Below are 7,672 nucleotides of genomic sequence, written 5' to 3'. Positions count from 1 at the left end.
CTCCTTCAGCTCAAAAAAAAAAAGGTTTTGACTCACCAATGCCGATCACTTAAAAAGGAAGTTGGCTCAACGGTTCTTTGCTTGAGCAAACCTCTCGATTACTTTGTCGTTAAAATCCAACAGTCCATTAATGAAGGTGTTTTCAATAGAAAGCATGGAGAGGGCGTTCAGTCTCTTCTGTCCCATCGTCTACATTACCAGTCTACATTACGTAGAATACGTAGATTACGCAGTTAACGTCTAGGGGCAAATTTGAAATTGCCCCAAGCCTCAATGTTAACTTTGGCCGGCGTGGTTCGCGCTCATTGGTGTTCTATTTCATGTAGGCTACGCCGTCTAGGCTTCGCCTTATGGGCTTGTCCCGTGCGCGCGCTTGCGCGCGCTGAAAATTCAAACTATGCACCTATCAGCGTGGGCACCGCCCACATTTCCCACGGTATCGTGTCTATATAACGCGGTGTATACCGTCGCTCATCCTCCCTTTTCTTTCAGCACTTGTGCTTATCAGCGAGAAATTGAGAACTACTATTAAGAAGATGAGAACTTCAACACGGATCTCCCAAGCCGGTGGCAGCGGCTCGGGCGAGGCCGCGGACAAACGGCCCTTTTCAGGGCCACCTGAGAGCGCTCCTAGAGCTAGGTCCTTTTCAGGACTCCTATGCGCCTCCTGTCCCGCCTCCCTGGCACCGGGTGACGGGCACTTGGCGTGCTTTTGGTGCCTCGGCGCCGACCACGCCGCGGCTGCTATGGCGGCCCCCGTCTCCTGTGTCGCCTGCCGGGAGCTGCCTGAAGAGGGGATCCTCTCCAGGCATCTCTTCTTTTCCCCTGCGGTGGAAATGGCTGACGCCATCGACCTATTCGGACCTGACGTCGACGATGGCATCATCGACGCCTCCCTGGACGACGTCTTCGGCGACTCGGCGTCCGGTTTTTCCCGCTCTCGGGTTACAACCGCCACCGTCATACAACACGAGGGTCCGCGCCGGATGACCGATCTCTTCCGGGAGATCATGGGTGAGGCGGCGGCCATCAAAGGGATTCCCATGCCGGCCCCGCCTCTCGCCCCCGTATCTGACGATATGCAGGGCGAGTGCTTTCGCACCCCATCTTTTTCCCGGCGGGTTACCCAGTGCCCCTTGTTCCCGCCTTTGCAGCACTTGATTATTGCTGCCGGTGAGGACCCTTCGACCCTGAAGGCTCCGGTAAGATCCTACACGGATTTCACCAACGTGGAGGTGAGAATCGTTCCCGGTTCGGGACGATTCTCACGGGCTCCTCCCGCCAGCAGGCTGCGAGGAAGCGGGGTCTAGGCCGGTCCCAGCGTTCCATGGGGCCGCCTCCGACTCCAGCCCCGGTGCAGCAGCCGCAGCCGCCGCGCACGGGGAGAGCAGCAGCGCCACGGACCGGGAAGTTCCGGACGCTTGCTCCTACTTTTTCTTTCCATATTAAAGAAAAGAGTAAAGACCGTTCGGCCGAACGGCAGTACATGGTACCTAAAGAGCGATATTCCCCAGGCCACCTGCGTCCTACGCTTGTGGTGCGCTCCTCCATGTTGCCTCTTTCCCCCTCTCAGCCCGGTGGCTGTAGGGTGGCGGTCGGACGGCGTGTTCACATGGCCTCTGGTTCACCTGCTTCTAAGAAGCGGCGTCCCTTGGAGCCTCGTGGACGGATCAGAGACTCGTTGCACGAGCCCGTGGATACGGCCGCTTGTACCGGTCTCCTGGTTCCCCACATTATAGGTGAGGAGATGGGTCCGCGCGCTGTGGCTACAGCCTGCGGACAGCGCATGCGCACAGGTGCTGCGGCCGGACGGCTCGCTCCCTGTTCAGCGGGCACGAGCGCGACGTCTAGACAGCTCGTTGTTTTTACGTCTCCTACGCTCGCTGAGCCTCCTCCCTTTCGTGGGGAGCCCCCCATGGTTCACACGCAGTGTGAAGGCGGTAGGGGCAGAGGAATACGGGTTATTCCTGGACGGTCTTCCTCAGCTGTCGGCTCGCCCTCTCTCCAACCGCTATGCGTGTTGGCAAGAGCGGTGCGTTCTGCCATCGTGGTTGGACACCACGTTGAGATGGGGCCATCCCATACAGTTCAAGCGTTGTCCCCCACCCTTTATGGGGTTGGTGGAGACCACGTTACGGGACCCGGCTGCGAGCACGGCTCTGGCAGCAGAGGTGGCACGTCTCTTGGTAAAGGGGGCCATCACTGTCGTTCCCCCCCACGAGTCTCACCTAGGTTTTTATTCCCGCTACTTCCTGGTTTCCAAGAAGTCAGGGGAAATGAGACCTATTCTGGATCTTCGCGTGTTCAACAGATTCGTTGCCACGAGGAAGTTCAGAATGCTCACGGTCGGAGCATTGTTCCGGTGTGTGAGAGAGGACGATTGGTTCACATCCCTGGATCTCAAGGATGCTTACTTCCACGTCCCTGTTCGGCAGGCGCACAGGAAGTTTCTCCGCTTTGCTTTTATGGGGATGGCGTACGAGTACCAGTGTCTGCCGTTCGGCTATTCCCTGGCTCCGCGCACCTTCTCGAAGTGTGTGGAGACGGCGTTGGAACCGCTCAGACGTCAGGGAAAGAGGATTCTCTTCTACCTAGACGATCTGCTTATTCTGAGCAACTCAGAAGAGACCGCGAGAAGGGACACCATGTTGGTGATAAACCATCTCTCCTTCCTGGGTTTTGCCATCAACTGGGAGAAGAGCTCCCCGCTCCCCAGCCGGCAGACAGTCTACTTGGGGCTTTGCCTAGACTCAGCCACCATGACTGCGATGCTTTCGCCTCCTCGGCGAGACGCCATCCTGTCGGCGCTCTCCCGTTTTCTCGTTCGCAGAAACGTGACCGCACTGTCCACCATGCGCCTGTTGGGGCTGATGGCAGCTGCCCACCCCGTGGTCCCCCTGGGTCTGCTTTTTATGCGCAGACTCCAGCGGTGGTTTGCTCGCCAACGGTTGGACCCCAGGCGACACAAGCTCAGGGTGCTCCTCGTCCCCCGTTCGGTGTCGCCAGACCTGGAATATTGGAAAGGACCCTCCGCCCTTCTCAAGGGTGTTCCACTGGGCAGGGTGGCGTCCTACGTAGTGGTCTTCACGGACGCCTCGTTGACGGGTTGGGGAGGAACGTGCCTCTCTCACTCGGTCGGAGACGAGTGGCGCACGCCCCCTACAGCACACATAAATGTGTTGGAGCTCGACGCTGTGAGGAAAGTGCTGTTGCATTTCTTTCACCTGGTGCGCGGCCGCCACGTTCTGATCAGGACAGACAGCGTGTCGGCGGCGGCGTACATCAACAGACAGGGGGGAGTCCGCTCCCCTGCTCTCCACCGAAAGGCGGTCGAGCTCTGGCTTTGGGCTCATCAGTATCTCCGCAGTCTGAGAGCCCTGCATATCGCGGGCGCCCAGAACTTTGGGGCGGACCTCATGTCTCGAGGCGGTCCCCGCCGAGACGAGTGGCGGTTACATCCCGACATTGTCAGACTGATCTGGCAGAGGTTCGGGACAGCGCAGGTGGACCTCTTCGCGTCCCGGGAGAACACGCACTGCAGGTGGTGGTTCTCCCTCAGCCCTCGGGATCTTCCCCCGTTGGGGGTATGCGTTGGCACACACACCTTGGCCGCGGGCTCTCTTGTATGCGTTTCCCCCGCTCCAGCTGATCCTTCCTCTTCTGGAACGGGTCAGACAGGAGAGACTGTCCCTGATATTAGTGGCCCCGGAGAACCGTTCAGCTCTGTGGTTTCCAGAGCTGGCCGCGCTCTCGTTGTCGGCGCCTTGGCCAGTACCATTCAGGCCGGATGCGCTTTCACAGGCCCACGGGACGGTGCACCACCCGCCCGATGTCTCGGGACGGCTGTTGGTTTGGCTCCTGAGAGGTTGATCCTGCAGGGCAAAGGTTTGCCTGAGACGGTTATCAACACTATTCAGAGTGCTCGTGCGCCTTCTACTTCTTCCCTCTATGCGGCGAAGTGGTGCGCCTTCTCTAATTGGTGTGAGACGAACCACGCTGTCCCATCTCAATGCGAGGTGGGAAGCGTGCTTTCGTTTCTGCAAAACTTATTGGAAAAAGGTTTGGCCTTCTCCACTATCAAGGTCTATGCGGCAGCCGTTTCGGCTGGCCATGCAGGCTGTGATGGTGGACCGATCTTCAGCCATCCACTGGTCAAGAGATTCTTGCGTGGGGCTAGACGGGTTAGGCCTGTTTCACGCGTGCTTACACCACGCTGGGATCTCCCCACCGTGTTGCGCGGATTGTCCAGGGATCCTTTCGAGCCTCTCTCCCAGGCCCCTTTGGATGCCCTGTCATTTAAGACGGCGCTCTTGTTGGCCTTGGTTTCTGCCAAGCGGGCCGGTGAGCTAACCGCTCTGTCTGTCAGCCCGAGTTGCTTGTTGCTAAACGAGGACAGCTCCTTCGCGTTGCTCAGACCTAATCCTGCGTTCCTCCCGAAGAACATTAATAGTTATTTTCGGTCGAGGGATATTGTGCTTAAGGCTTTTCACCCCCCGCCTCATTCTAGTGAGGCGGAGGCTGAGTTGCATCTCCTGTGCCCGGTTCGGGCGTTGGCTATGTACGTGAATCGCTCGGCAGCGTTCCGCTCCACACAACAGTTGTTTGTGTGTTATAGCGACGCTAGCAGGGGCCGCGCTCTCTCTAAGCAGCGGTTTTCTCGCTGGGTATGTGAGGGTGTTTGCCTAGCCTACTCTCGGCAGGGCTTGGCGCCACCGTTGGGCGTTAAAGCTCACTCCACGCGGAGCGTGGCCGCTTCAACGGCTCTACTTAAGGGCGTTTCGGTGGAAGACATCTGCGCGGCTGCGTCTTGGTCTTCCCCCGGCCCCTTTGTCCGTTTTTACATGTTAGACATGTCCAGGGGCTCACTCGGCAACTCTGTGCTAGAGTCCGGGACCCCTTTTACGGCTTAAGAATATAGATGTTCTTTAAAGCGGCGTGGTTGGATTTCCTCTCGCCGGCTGGCGAGTTGGTCTTGATTACCAGTCTCTTACTCTCCCACCTATTTTCAAATGAAAAACAGGCTAGGGGGTTTTCTATTGGCTCGCCAATTGTCTGGTGGGTTTGTTTACCAGTGAGGCACTCCCGCCGTTTTCTTCAAATAAGAAACGGCCGAGAGAGTCCCATTATTGGAGAGCCGAATTCCGTAGCTCCGCCCCCGGTGGTAGCGGACCTAATGGAAACCGTGTTGCTCTGGTTTTCTTTTCCTTTTCATGGGTTCCATGAAGCACGGAATAGAGCCGGAGTCTTTACAGACTCACTTTTTTCTCCCTTGATCATTGCCTTGCTTGATCTAGGAGGAATTAGTTTTTATAAAGCTGTTGTGTTTTACACTTCCTTGGCTTTTTGAGTCTTAATGTGTTCTGGTGACTTAGGTCGTTTTGACTGGGGTCCAGCAGGAGTACATTGATCGGGCTCCGCTCGCAGCTTCACCTTAGCCCATAAGGCGAAGCCTAGACGGCGTAGCCTACATGAAATAGAACGATAGTTATGTTATTATAACTCTAGTTCTATGATTGTAGGCGTAGCCGTCTAGTTTCCCACCTGCTGTACCCTCCAAATGCTGAAAGAAAAGCGTGGAGGATGAGCGACGGTATACACCGCGTTATATAGACACGATACCGTGGGAAATGTGGGCGGTGCCCACGCTGATAGGTGCATAGTTTGAATTTTCAGCGCGCGCGAGCGCGCGCACGGGACAAGCCCATAAGGCGAAGCCTAGACGGCTACGCCTACAATCATAGAACTAGAGTTATAATAACATAACTATCGTTTCTATGGTAACGGTGGGGCAGCGTGGGTCTTTGCCCCTCCGGAAACAGGAAACGGAAATATAGACATAACGTTCATTCAAGCAAGCACACAGGCAGTAGAACACACGAATCAAATTACTCCAAAACAAGGCAATAATGCTTGTGAGTCAAGTTTATTCACACAAATATGTACGCTACTTTGCATATAAATATATATATATAGTTTGCCACGAAGTAGGAATGGATTGAGCCTTCTGCTCAACAGCGCCATCTCGTGGGTCTGGTGGGGCACTGCCCCACCTGCCCCTAATGTAGAAACGCCACTGACTATTACTAATTAAAATACATTGAAATAAACATTTAGGAAAGTACAAGAACCCCCCCCCCCCCATTATACTCTTTAACTCAAAACATTCACTAAACAGTTGGCAAAAAACGAACCCAGCCATGTCATAATACCGGAAGAATAATGTAATAATAATGACTCAATGAATAATGACTCGTCGACATGACTCATTTTGACTTAACTTGCAGAGACTTCACTGAGATGCAGATAATGATACACGATCAGGATCAGGAAGCTTGGTTGGCTTTTCACCAGATGAGCCCAACCAACCATCCAGGACCTGTACCCGTCACCCTCACCACCCCCCCGTAGAGCCTTCTGGTCAGCAGCAGGGTAGCTGCCGTACCAGACTGAGGGGTCGCTGGTGAGGATGCTCCCGATGGCACCCCTGTAAACGGTGGTGAGGGCAGAAGGGGGAGGTCAGCTCTCATCCGGCGAAGGAAGTGGAGGCGTTGCTGTGCCTTCTTGACTATGGAGGTGGTGTTGGCGGACCATGTCAGGTCCTCTGTGACATGCACCCCCAGGAACATGGTGCTTTTCACAGACTCCACTGCACTGCCATTGATGCTGAGTGGGGTGCGTGGTTTTTGTTTCTTCCTCAAGTCCACTGTTTTTTATTTTGTTTTGAAGACGTTGAGTTGATGACTATTGATGTCACACCAGTTGATGAGTTGATGTACCTCCTCTGTAGGCTGAGTCGTCGCCGTCGCTGATGAGGCCCACCACTGTTGTATCATCTGCGAATTTGATGGTGTGTTTTCAATTGTGTCTGGCACAACCGTCATGTGTCGTCAGTGTGAACAACAGAGGGCTCAACAACACACATCCAGGGGGGACCCCGGTGTTCATGATGGTGGTCTCTGAGGAGTTTTTTCCAACACTTACTGTCTGTGGTCTTGTCGGTAAGGAAATCCAGTAGCCAGTTGCAAAGTGGTGTGCTGATGCCTATTAAGCTGAGTATATTCACCAGGTGACAGGGGATGACTGTGTTGAAGGCGGAGCTGAAGTCAATGAACAGCATCCGCATGTCACTGTATTTGTTTTCAGGATGAGCCAGCCATAGGCGGAGTGCTGTAGCTATGGCATCATCAGTGGAGCGTTTGGGATGATATGCAAACTGTAATGGGTCAAGTTGGGAGACTGGATGTAATATGAGCCTTGACCAACCATTTAAACGCTTAATCGTGATGGGCGTGAGGGCTATGGGCCGGTAGTCATTCAGTGTTGAGGCTGGGGATTAAGGCCAAATCCCCATATGTTGATATTTTCTGTATACACAGACAAACACAATATTGTATGTCAACATAAATATACAATAATAATAATTAATACAAATATAATAAATAAATAACAATTCCAACAATACCTACAGAAATACTTGACCAGTTAAAACAGATCATAATAATTTTTTGAAGTCCTTCTTTTCTTAAGCCATTCAAAACCGAACCAGTAACCAGTACTTGCTACTGCCTGGCAGGACGAAGTGTTGATCTGGCCTGTAGTTCAATCTGTTTTCATAGTTCAAACTAGGTCAGCAAAATGTGACCACTCCCCCTTAATAGCTAGCATATTGCTA

The sequence above is a fragment of the Gadus chalcogrammus genome, chromosome 21 (genome assembly GCF_026213295.1).
Source record: "Gadus chalcogrammus isolate NIFS_2021 chromosome 21, NIFS_Gcha_1.0, whole genome shotgun sequence".
Classification (NCBI taxonomy): domain Eukaryota; kingdom Metazoa; phylum Chordata; class Actinopteri; order Gadiformes; family Gadidae; genus Gadus; species Gadus chalcogrammus.
This window is presented reverse-complemented; position numbering follows the sequence as displayed.